The 13,108-nt window shown below is 50.5% G+C and overlaps 1 long non-coding RNA gene across 1 annotated transcript; it reads left to right on the forward strand.

Annotated features, from left to right (window-relative positions):
- The first annotated feature begins 7,717 nt into the window (after positions 1-7,717).
- On the forward strand, positions 7,718-11,828 carry LOC140843229 (uncharacterized). The gene is made up of 3 exons (XR_012120827.1): positions 7,718-7,733; positions 8,718-8,825; positions 11,101-11,828. It is a non-coding gene; the product is annotated as an uncharacterized lncRNA (long non-coding RNA).
- The last annotated feature ends 1,280 nt before the right edge of the window (positions 11,829-13,108 follow it).

Genomic DNA, 13,108 nt, shown 5'->3' on the forward strand with positions numbered 1-13,108 from the left:
GGGGACGGGGCGTCTGGTCCCTCCCAGAGCGGCGCCTGGGAGCAAGGCAGGCAGAGAAACAAATTCACACCTTTCCCTGCCTTAGAGAAGACTAATTTCCATCTGCTCTGCAAAACGACCCCAAAGTTGAATCTCAGACTCTTTGGCGCGGGAGAGGTTTGTATGGGAAATTTGAGGACGCAAATTCAATTCATCATTATTTATGAACCAACACGAGGAGGTCATTACTCTGATTACTCACTAATCATTCCCCATAAATGCAGGAACCGACAAAATCCCACAGAATCAATAAAGTGGTAAGTTCCCCGTCTAAATCACAGTACCTAGCATTCTTGAGTAAACCTTTCGGTAATTTACAAAGGCTGTTGAATTTTATAGTAAGTGTTTTTCAAACCAAGCTGGATTCTAAACAATAATGACTTTTTAATGTGGCTCTGTGATTACATTGTCATAGTGAAATACGGGGGTCTTTGACTGCATCCGAAATGAGGCTGGTGTGAATTACTCACAGGCACAGACCAGCGGGGCCCCAGGTAAAGCAATCTTCATAAATTACCCTCCAATCCGGGTGGCCTGGCAGGCGAGGCCTGATGCCAATGTTGGCAACTTAAATTTCAGCGGACAATTTGTAAACATGCTCCTCCCTTTGTTCCGGAGTGGCGGCCACGGCCCAGTGGCCTTGGAGTGGTGGGCAGCCCTCTCCCCGGCCAGCCTGCTGTGGCTGTGGCCAGGCAGGCGGTGGTACAGGGCCGCCAGACCACAAGGCTGCTCACGTGGGAGTGAATGGAGGTAGCCAGCTGAGTGAGCCACGGGTTACGTGCTCGGAGGCCCATGTGGCTAGTGGCTGCCACGTCTGTTAGCACAGAGAACATTCCTGTGGTCACAGACTGTTCCGGTTGGCACTGCTGTAGGGCAGAGACAGATGCTCCAACTATCAGTGTGCCTTCCCATCTCTCGCTGCCTCTGTGCTTTGATGACTCCAGCCCTGACGCATGGGCTCAGAGCACCAATGACCCCCAACTTGGGGGTCTGCCCGCCCTGTTTCTGAACAGTTGAGTGGCATTTGGGTGACTCAGTGGGCCAGGGCCTGTGCGTGGCACCAAGCACACCAGAGATGGATGAGGAAAGATGACAGGTTTTCCTCCAAGACCTTCAGGCCACCCGGGAGCATGGGATGGCCTGGAGAGGACCCAGGCCTGTCCCTGTGCTCCAGCCTTGGGGCCCTACCCTTCTCAGTGACTTGGGCGTTCCTCCAGGACAGGCCCCCAGCCCATGCATGTTCAGAGCCCAGCCCAGTTGTGTTGGGGACCTGGGTGTCCAGGGGGGTTCACCAAGGGGGTGTGGCCGGGGCTTCTGGAGCCGTTGGAGATGACTACCTGGAAGCCTCTGCAGTGGCAGGTTCTTTGGGGCAGTGGAAGGGCACCTCCCCCGAGCGTTCTGCTCCCTGAGGGTGGTGGGAGGTGCCTCTCCAAGGGCATCTGTCCAGGGCTCAGCCTTCCCCCGGGGGCCCCTGGGCAGCACACCAGGTCAGAGGGCACAAAGGAAGTAGGGAGAGAGGGTGCCACCAGCAGGAAGATATTTTTTTAAAGGCCCAGGTTTTAAAAAAATCTGTTTTACCTGCTGGGTTATCTTTTATGATTTGATGTAGAGCTTGGGCCTCACATCTGAACTCATCAATCCCGACGGCCCATTGGGTGGGGTCTCCCCAGGACCCCGGGGATCCAGCCCCCAGGGGTGCTGAGGCGCTTCTGGGAGCCACAGATGGCCCACCGGGTCTCTACACTCCCCCTCCCTCTGGAATCTGCTCCCAAGGGAACTGGGGGTGGGGGTGTGGCCGCCTGCCTGCTGGGGAGAGACCCACTTTGCAGGTCCCCGCTTAGAAGCAGCTGAGCTGGAGGGGCTGGTCTCGGGGCTGGGACGGGACCCGCGGTACAGGCCGTGTGCTCTGGGGCCTCCCTGTTACTGAGGCTGTCAGAGGAACGGGGGGGGTGGGGTAGGGTCAGCGACCGCTGCCCGGGAAGTGGGCCGGGTTGAGACCTGATCCCACCGGCTGGGGCCCGAGGTCCCCGGGACAGCTGTCCTGGACTCCTGCAGCTTGTCAACAAGACTGGAAACAGCAGCAGCCCCAGCTCCAGGAAGACGTCACAGTCAGCCCGATGGGACAGCAGGGCCAGCGAGGAAGGGATCCCCCCAGGGTCCTGCCCACGCACGCGGCCAGCCCTGTGTCCTCACGGGGCCCAAGTCCCCCGCTCGTTTGTAGATTCTGAAACTGAGCCCATGAAGCGGGAGCTGGGATCCAAGCCCTGCTCGGGTGCGTGCCTGGGCCCCTTCCCAGGGCCAGCACCGGGCCCTGGCCTCCGCGTGTCCAGCAGGAACCGGGTCACTGACTCTCTCCCCTTGGAAGGATTGCTGGAAAGATCATGTGAGTTAGCGAACTGCGGATGGCCAGGCCTGAGAAGCCGCGGTTAAGTTCCTTCCCGGTATTAACAGAAGCATTTGTTTGCAGCCATGGGGCTGTTTTCAAGGGAAAAAGCCCCTTCAGAGAAGCAGCAGCCTCTTCCGGGTCTCTTCCTTAAAAAGAAAAAGCAAGCAGGAAGTCAGGGGCCAAATCTCCTCCTGTGCACATGCCAGGGGTGCCAGGGGCCCTGATGTGCTTTCCGTCTCGGCGGGCACGGGGACCAGGCGCCCTCACAGGAGAACGGCCCAGCCGCTTTCCGAGAACGACGGAAGCGCTAAGCATATCATGTCAAAAATTAACATATGAACTTCCAATCTATGAACCAATTCAAAATCTGATTTAACAAACCGCTCTTATTAAAGTCAATTGGGGAACATTCCATTATAAAAACAAATGAAATCCTCCCTTCTACGAGATAAATAATTTTCTCCCCACACCTAAGCGGGAGGCATTAACTTAACGGGTAATGATCTAAATTATGTATTAAACTCAATTACTTTTTATTACTGCTTTCCAATTAGGGCGCCCTGATTGACTCGCCCTTGTGGAGCCGTCTCCTGGGCTGTACCTGGTCTCCCCGCGCCCGGGTTCTGGCCGCATCCAGGCCGCTCGCCCCGCAGCTTAACTGAGTGTGTCTCTCCCTCCCTCTTGCCAGCGATCGGGTGCGGCTCCTAATGACGAATAAACCACGGCTCTAGCATGATTACCAGCTAAATTGCCCATCGCAGGATCACTCTTAGCAAACGCTTCTGATGCAGAAATATTTCTCTGCCTCCCAGCACAAAGCTCCCCTAATCAGACCCATCCCTGAGGCAGCTCTGGGGGACACCCAGGGCTCTGCTGCGGTCCACGTGCAGCCATGCAGCTCTGCTGAGCATCCCGACTGGCTCAGGGTTAACGGAGCCCCTGTGCCCCCGGCGGTGGCCGGCAGGGCCCTCCTTCAGCAATCCTCCTGCGTTACATCTCCCCCAGTTAGCCAGGGGCTTCCTTTTTAAGAACCCAAAGTCCTCTCAGAATGGCCGTGTGTGCTCTTATCTCTGCTTATATGTGTAAAGAGCTACTGTTAAAGTGAAAAAGACCCTGCAGACCCCCAGCCCGCTCTAGCAGAGGGCTTGGTGCTGAGGAGCCCGAGGACTCTGGTGGCTTGCCTGGGCCTTGCTTGTGCCCCATCGCCTCCCTGAGCAAGCCCGAGAGGGGCCTGGTGTGGCCAAAAGGGTCCGGCCAGGGGCACACATGGTGCGGGGGCTGCCTGGGAGCGGCCCACTGCTGGGTGGGGGTGCGGGGGCTGGTGGGGGGCAGCTGGCTCGGCCTCTCGGGTCAGGGAGCAGAGAAGAGCACCTATGCAGGCCCTCAGAGAATGCTCCAGAAAGCTGGTTGCCAAGCAGGCATCTGAGCACCATCCCCACTGCCACCCTGGAGCTGCCCTTGCCAGCCCACCTCCAAGGACGAGGTGGTGGAACAGATGCAGATGGGGAGGAGAGGCCCCGAGGGCAGCAGGGACCTGTTGGAAATCAGGTCTGACCCCAAATCCTAATGCAGTCAGGACTGCCCACATCCCCAGTGGCTGCAGTCATGGCACTGAGTCAGGGTGGCACCCAGGGATTGCTGCCTGGCGAGGCTCCACAGTCACCGGGGGGGCGATCCGGGAAAGAACCCTTCCTGTGTGTGTTCATGGCCTCCACGAGCCGGGCGGAGAGCAGGATGGACTGGCCGGTGCGTGGACTGCTGTCTCAGAACCCCCACAGCCCCACCAGGTCAGAATGACCCTCTCACCTTCCAGGAGAGGGAAGTGAGGCTGAGAAAGGAACAGCCCACAGGGGGAGCTGGGATCGCAACTCCTGAACCTGCTGGCACGTCCCCCTGCCTGCCAGGCTTTTCAGTGGCGAATGTAAGGGGGCCCTGGGGGGTCACATGAGGACCAGAGAGACATCCAGGTGGATGAGGTGTGGCTGGGCATGCACGGACTGTGCAACCGATACCTGGCAGAGGTAAGAGGGTGTGTGAGTGTACATGCATGTGTGTGTATGTGCAAACGTGCATGTGCGAGCCTTGTGTGTGTGTGTGTGTGGTGGGTGCCTGTCAAGGTTCTCAGGCCCATCCTAATGCCCAGGAGTGCTCAGGCCCCTGGTTGAGACACCTGTTCCACCTGGCACAGGTACGTGGGAAGGACCATGGCTTCTGGCACCAGCTGGATGGTGTTGGGTCTGGTCTCCTTCCTTCCTGAGCAGCCTTCTTCAGGTGATGCACCTCTGCAAGCCTCACCCCTTGGCTTCTCCACCTGAACTGCACTCACCTCATATGGCCCACGGTCCTACCATGTGACTCCCTGGGCAGCACCTCTGGCCATACCTACCGCCTGGATGCCACACAGGCTCCTTGCTGGGATGGAAGTTGGTGGCCAAGAGACCCGAGATTTCTGGCCCCCTGATCCCTTCTGAATGCCTGTCCCTATTCGGGGCCTTTAGGGGCCGCAGGCAAGGAGGAGCTTGTCTTTGGCTTCTGGAGGTCAAGGAGCCCTGGTCTGGGAGTGCAGGCCAGGTGGGAGCGGGCCCTGAGGGCGCAACAGGCTAGGCATGCTTTCTGGATGGGGCCTTCAGATGGTAGTTCAGTGTATCCGAGGCACAGCCCGGGCCTCCACCCTGCACCTGTGGGGCAGCCTCACCGGCCGTGAGGTGGGAAGCACGTCCCCAGGGCTGGGCACACTCGCCCACTGTCTGCACCCGCCTCACACGGGCTCTGGAGTTTGCTTTTTGTTTGTTTGATGAATCCCTCCAATGCTCAAGAAAGAAATTAATTTTACTTATTCCTCCAAGTGGCCATTAGAAAAGCTTTTAATGAACACAGTAAAACCCAACTAATTATCACAATGGCATTTTACTCTAAATAAAATTGACAGGGACCACGAATATGATGCATATAATTCTCCTTAGTTTATTAAAACCCATTTATCACATTTTATCCTAGAGGAAACTGATCATATTAGTCTGTGATAATTTAACTAATATTTCCTCACTGCATCTAATATTTAAGGGGAGTTTACTGATATGAAAGTCATAATGCATTATATGGAGATGATCTTGCATTCTAATTACTTTTCTTGGTGAGAAATGGGGAATAGCTCCATTCTGTCTCTGCCTTCCAGACGAGAGCCAGCACATATTTAATGGTCGGCCTCTAATTAGAAAATATCCCCTTCTTGGTTCCGGTGGAGTTGATTCCGGCACCAGCACTGGCATGGAGGTGTCACTTCTCTTCCTGGAACACAGGTTGGTGCCTCGGGGTTGCTGACCTGAGGGTGGTCCCTGTGTTCCAGAGACCCACCCTGTCCATCCATTCCCTCAGTGACCACACTGAGCCCAATTCATATCCTTGGGGCCCCCTGAAAGCTTGGTAGACACTCTTGAGTGTGGAAAACATGTTTCTGTCTTTCTATTTTTAACCCTGAAGCCACATTCTTTCCAGAACCAGGTTTGAAAATTCAGCTTCTTGGTACATGTCTAGCTCTGAGATTATTGTTCCAGCCCAGGAACGTCCCCGGGCTCAGAAGGTGGGACACCGCACTTCCTGGATGCTCCAGTGTGGCTCTGCCTGTGTGGCCCCGGGGTCCCCCCACGCTTGCCCCGCATGGGCCTGTGGGACCGCCAGGCCAGGATGGGGGCCTCCTGCTGGCCCATCAGTCAGTCTGACTCCCATGGGCTGGGAAGAGGCTCCATCCGGTTCTGGGTCCACGAGCAGGCTGGTGGGGTTCGCTCACTGACGCTCTTGGCGCCCAGGCTGATGGGGTCCCCCTACTGTGTGAGGCCTCTTGGCTCGGGGGTCCTGATCAGGAAAGAGAGTGTGGTACCGCAGTTCTTGGAGGCCTCCGTGCCGGAGCAGCCCACATCCCTCAGCCAGATCGGGTCTCCCGGCACTTTGCTTCCAGTCGAGGTGAGCATGATGCGTGGCCCAGCCCGGACTGAGCCCCTCCGGGCAGGACCTCTGCGATTCCGGGTCCGCATGACCTGTCTCTGGCTTCCACTGCTTTGCGGCCCACAGTCTGTGCCCTTGTTTCCTTCTCTGCCTCAGACACACCCTACCTCCCGCGGCCGGACCCACCGGGCCCTGGAAGGACCCCGGCGCAAGGGCCTGCCTGTCTGCCTCACCCAGCCAGCGAGGGCCCCGGAGAACATTCCACAGCCAGGACGACTGGCATCTCTGAATTCACATTCACCTGACCCTGGGGGCCCCACACACTGCGGAGCGATGCCACGCTGGGCGAGGACACCTCCACCCGCTATGTGAGACCCGTGTTCAGCCTTCTCCGTTCCCGTCCCAGCTGCTCCTCTGCCCCTCGATGGAGGGTCTGGTGCCACCTCTCCCAGCCCCAGGCCTCGCCCCACTGTGCCAGTCGCTCCCCTTCCAGCCATGCCAAGCTTGCCCCGGCTGCCTCCCCTCCATGCCCCCAATCCCCCCAGCCCTGCTGGACCTGTGGCTCCAGAGCCAGCTGACTGAGCCTCTGGTCTCACGGCTCCTACCCTCCCTCCCCGCTCTGCCCTCTCCCAGCTGCCCCCCTGCCCTTCCTGGCGCCCTGGCTGCTGCCTGCTCTCTGCTCAGACCCCAGGTCCGTCCTGGGCCTTCATCCCTGGCTCCTCCCTGCTTCTCGTCCCCACCTGCGGCTGGCAGGCCTTCGTTCCCAGACAACTCAACTCCCGCCTTCTCCTTCTGAGCTCCAGACCCACAGATCCAGTTGATATTCTAATTTATTTTTATTGTCACAGTCATTTATTTAAATTGCATGAGTCACACAGGAATGCGTGTCTGGGGAGCATTCGCGCCCACAGTCGATATTCAGCCTGCCAAGCAGGGCCACCTTCCCCACCACGGGAGGCCACCAGCGTTGGTGGGGGATGCAGGGTCGTCTAGACCGTCTCTTGGCGCAGATATGCACACGGATGCAGATCCAGGATGAATGCACAGTCGTGTCTGGTGGCACAAAGGGAGTCTATACCTATTTCATGGGTTGTCTGCAACTCGCTTCTTACATTTAACGAAAGTATGGGGGCCCCACACACACAGCCCGTTATTGGGCAGCTGCAGGGTTCTCCACCCTGCGGATGGCCTTCTGCGCCCCTCCGTAGATGACACTCAAGCCCCGGCTTCCTCCGTAACCGTGTCTTCGTGTCGCCTGTGGTCCCTCTGTGCCTGCCGGAGCAGGTACCCCAGCGGGGAGGCGCCGGGCTGCAGGTGCGCAGGGGCGTTTTTGATGGGCCATCTCAGACTGCTTGCTGAAAAGGCGGTAAGGACCGCTCCCCACTGGCCGCACCAGAGGGGTTGCTTTCCTCGCACTCTTATCATCTCTAGAAAGTATCAAATCCTTTACGTTCTTTTCCAATTTTACGGGTGAAAAACCATATCTCATTGCTACTTTCATCGGCATCTCCCTGATTACCAGTGAAATCAAGCGTTGTGTATCTTTGTGTATGTGTGTCTTTGTATCTTTCCTCTTAATCCACAGAATTTATCTGTGTTTATGACTTAGAAATCTCCTTTTATTTTGTCCCACGGGGCAGCCTCAGACTCAGCCACAGCACCCCCCCCTTCCCCTGGGCGCCACACTCACCCATTATGTCCTGATGGCTTATAGACACACGGGGCTGTTTCTGCACTAATTTGTGCCTCGTCTGCAAATCCAGTTTTCATCGTTCTTTTTTTTAAACCTGGGTTTACTATGCCAAGCCTTTTCTTTTCTGGGTGAATTTTGGTCAGCGCATCAAATTCCATAAACGGTGCGGCCACGGTTAGATCAGGCCCCTGCGGCCTGTGCCCGTCAGCCTGGTGAACCTCTGCCGTTTTCACAGCGTCAGTTTTTCCCTGTAAGAGCAGGCAGGGTCTCTCTCCGCATTCACTCAGATGTTCTGTGGCTCTGCCACTAAAGTTTACTACAGTTTTCCTTGCATGGCTTTTGTGCATTTCTGTTAGTCTTTTCCTCCTGAGATGGTTTGCAGGTTTTCTAGCCATTGTACGTGGGGACAGCTTCCTTTGAATACTTATTCCTGGTATATACAGCAAAGCTATGGGCTTTCCGATGTTGGCCTTGTCTTTTCCATCTGTTTTTCATTGCTGCTTTTCCCCTTGGATTTGTTCTACTTGATTCTATTGTTAGAAAATCACAATTTTTGTCTTTCTTTCTTGCACCTGCAGCTCTTGAAAAGCACATTGCGTTGACTTGGCCTGTCCTGGGGGGTGAAGCGTGAGCGCTGACCCCCTCATCGTGTTCCAGGCTTACGGAAGCCCTCGATGCTTCACCAAGCACAAGATTTCCTCTGTTCTCTCCGTGTGAAGAGTTCGCATCCAGAGTGAAGGCTGGACTGTGACAAACGGTCCTTCGGTAGGTATGAAGTTGAGCCCATACTTAGCCTGCTTTCGTGAGTGACGCATTACATCCATAGATTCCCAATGTGGAGTGTCTGGGCAGTCCTGGGGGTTCCAGCTCCTCGAGGCTGGCTCCTGCGTCTCTGCGCACGTGTCCCTTCCTGGAGAAGCCTCGGGTCCTACAGACAGAAGGACAGCCCCCCAGACCCCACATGGTGGAGGATGGGTGGCTTGTTGAATGTGTGCATATCATTCCTCTGTTCAAGTTCATACTTTTATGTCTCATATATGCATCCACAAACAATAGCCCATGCCTTTTACAGTTTACATAAATGGTAAATATTGGGAGAGTTCTTGCAGCTAGATTTTTTCCACTCCACATCAAATTTTCAAAATGTACCCACAGCTATTGATTAAACCCAAAGTGTTCCTTTTAACTGCCATAGAAGGTTCCATGTGGGAATAAGGTGTGGTTACCCGCCCCGCCCCACGGAGGAGGCCCCAGGCTGTCTCCACTCCTCCACCTGTACAAGCAGCTGGCCCACCAGTGGCCTCACAAGGGGGTGCCGGGGTGCAGGTTCTCCACTCAGGTGGGAGTGCCAGCTCACGGGGACCCTGTCTTCAGCTACCTGTGAATTCATATGCGCAGAGTGCTTCTTAACAGTGGCCGGCATGTCGTAAGGGCTAAGTAAGTATCAACCACCATCATTACCATTATTATTAAGTATTGACAAATTGCTGTCCGGAGCATCTGTGCTAATTTATGCTCCTGCCAGCAATGGATGGAGGTCCCAGTTCCACAAATTCACGGCAACACTCAGTGGTATCAGACTCAGTAATTTTTTACACTCTAATGGATAAAAAATGGCATCTCGTTGTTTTAATTTGTGTCTCTCGGTGTTAGCAGTGAAGTTGAGCATCTTTTCATATTTATTGCACATTGTTTTCTCCTTGTATTTATAGTTTCCTACCATTTGCTGGTTTTTCTATTGGGTTGCTTGTCTTTTTCTTATTGATTTCCAGGAATTATTTATGTATCTGGGTAGTGATACTTTATTGGTTATAGGGGTTGCAAATATATCCTCCCAGACGGAGGCTTGTATTTTTTGTTTTATTGATGGTGTCTTTTGCTGAACAGGGTTTTAAATTTTAATGTGTCTGATACACCAAACTTTCCCTTATGTTTTGTGAAATTATAAAACTCTATGTTGTCTTTGGCAGTGTGGTGTTTCACATGTAGGTTTTTACTCACCTGTAATTTGTTTTTCCATCTGACTGGAGGGTCTTTTTTCTATTGTGTGAGTGCCATGTGCTGCTCGTCTGCCTTCCATGCTGTGGGGTGAGGCTTCCTCTCTCTGGTGCCAAGCTCACACATCTAAGGGTCTGTTTGAGAGCTCGCTTCCATGTCATCGTTTTATTTGTCCATCCCTGAACCATAGCGTACTGTTAAGAACTGTAGCTTTATACAATGTCTTGTTATCTCTTTTCTCTCTCACCTTTATCTTCAGGTATGTCTTGCCTACTTCTGGCCCATTGCCTTTGTATATTAATTTTGTAAATCAGCTTGAAAAACCCATGTTGGCTATAGGCTGGAAGTATATTTAATCTTTAGGACAATTTAAAGATAATTTTCATCATTATTGAGCCTTCCCATTCATGAATATGGTATATCTCTCCCTTTACCTACATCTCCTTTCATGCCTTTCAACAAAGCTTAACTAAGAAAGTCCCTATTAAAAGGTCTTGCACTTTCTTTATTACATGCATCCCTAGAATCCTTTTTTTAACTGTTAATGGCATCTTATTAAAATAGTTTCTCAAATTTTTGCTCATAATTTTTTGTGCTGAATTTATATTCTGCAACTTACTGAATTCTGCCATTAATTTTCATAGTTATCTATAGATTACCATGCATTTTTTCTTGAAAAAAGGTTTTTGTCCTTCCTTTCCGGACTCTTTCTGTTTTTCTTGCCACAATGTGCTTCTAAGCTCTCGGGCACAATGAGGCATGAGAAGGGGCTGATTTTAAAAGGCGGTGCTGAATTTTACCATAATGGATATTTTCTTCGGAGTTTAATCATGTTTATCAAGATAAGGAGATTCTCTTGTATTCTTAGGTGGCTAAGAGGTTTTGTGCCTCTCAAATCAAGAATTAGTGTTTGTCTTCTCTAATACTTTGATTTAAAAGTATTTTTATACCTCCACTGTAGGTACCAGTGATACTATTATTTTACACAGTCATTTATGTTTACATTTCCCTCCATTGTTTTGCATTTTCTTTGCTCACCCAGCTTCCTGCATCCGTCCTGCCTCCCCTGGTCCAGTTGGCCTTGGGCCGGAGTATCTGCCGTGGCAGCGTATTCTGTGAAGGTCTTCTGTGGAATCAGCTCTGGGGGAGTTTGGTTTTGAAAGTCTTCATCTCACACTATCTCCTGAATACTGTTCACCTGGGCATAGACTTCTAGATTGATGGTACACTCTTACGCTGCCTATTATTAATGGAATATAATATTCCACTGTGTATGGTCTTGATTGCAGCAATTGTGAAATTTGCCCTCAATCTAATTGCAGTTTCTTCTTCCTAATATGTGCTTTCTTTCAAATTGCTGTTCATAATTATCTTTTTCTTTGATATTTTACCATTTACTTATCATATTTCTTTTCCAAACGTTTATTGCAAGCACTGCTGAGGGGTAACTGACATGTAATAAGCTGCACATGTTGAAACTGTAAAGTTTGATACATTTGACACTTGTGAAACTATAGCTACAATTAAGTTGGTGCACACATCCATCACCTCCGAAATGCCTTGTGCCCTTGGAAATTCCTCCCTCCTGCTTTTCCACGTTCAGCTCCACCCCCCTGCAACCACTTAAATACTTGAGTCATTATTGGTCAGTTCGTATTTTCTATGATTTTATGTAAGTGGGAACATAGTATATCCTCGTTTTTTTTTCGTTCAATGGTTTATTCCTTGTAATGGATGAATAGTATCGATTGAATGAATATATTTATATAAGCACAGGCTTTTATTTCTCTTGAAGTAGAATGCTGGGTCGTATGGTAGGTGTATGCTTCACTATTCAATAAAATGCCAAACTGTTTTCCAAAGTGTCTGTACCATTCTTACAGTCCCAACAGCAGTGTTTGAGGGTTCCAGTTGCTCCTCATCCTTGCCAGTGCCAAGTGGGTCAGTTCTTTTTAATTGTAGACATTCCAGTAGGTGTGGAATGGATCACCTGTGACTTTACTTTGCATCTCTTAATGACTAATGATGTCATTTTCATGCTTTAGTTTCCCATCTATGGTTTTGATGAACTGTGAATTCACATTTCTCCCCTTTATTGAGTATTTGTTTTTTCTAAATTGAGGTTTAAGAGTTTTTTTATATTCTGGATAGAAGTCCTTTACAGATAAATCATTTGAAAATATAGTCTCTTAATCTGTTGCTTGTCTTTTCACTCTCTCTTAACAGTGTATTTGAAGAACAGAATTTCTTAGTTTTGATGAAGGGCATTCTGTCAATTTTTTCTTTTATGGATTGTGCTTTTGATGTCATAGTTAAAAAGAAATTCTGTTTAATCCAAGATTTCCCAACTCTGTTTTCCTCCAGCAGTTTTATAGTTTAAGGTCTATGATCCATTTGAATTAATTTTTGTATGTTCTGTGATGTATGGATCAAAGTTCTCTTTTTTTTAAATCTACCACTATTTGTGGAAAAGACTACCCTTTCTCCATTGAATTGTCTTTATACTTTCATTAAAAATCAGTCGATCGTTTATATATGGCCCTTCTTCAGGACTACTTTCTATGGTAGTCTATCTTTATGACAATACCATACTGTTTTGATTAATGTAAACTTTATAATTACCTTAAAATCAGATAGACTGAGTCCTCCAACTTTATTCTTCTTTTTTGAAGTTGTTAAGACTCTTCTATGCCTTTTCCACTTCTACATGAATTTTTAGAATCATAAACCTTAGAATTCATCAATTACTATAGAAAAAGCCTACTAGAGTTTTGATTGAGAATCCATTAATCTATAGATCAACTTGGGGAGAATCAACATCTTAACAATTTAGATTGTTGATCCTATCATCCTAGCATCTTCCTGTCCATAAACATGGTAAATGTCTCCATTTAGTTGGGTCTTCTTTAGTTTCAGCAAATGTATGCAGTTTTCAGTGTACAGTGTTTACATATTTGTTGTCATATTTATGCCCAAGTATTGCATATTATTCATATGTTAGTAGCATTTTGCAAGTGTTATTTTTAAAATTCAAGTACTGATTGTTTGTT

The sequence above is a fragment of the Manis javanica genome, chromosome 8, assembly GCF_040802235.1.
Source record: "Manis javanica isolate MJ-LG chromosome 8, MJ_LKY, whole genome shotgun sequence".
Lineage (NCBI taxonomy): Eukaryota > Metazoa > Chordata > Mammalia > Pholidota > Manidae > Manis > Manis javanica.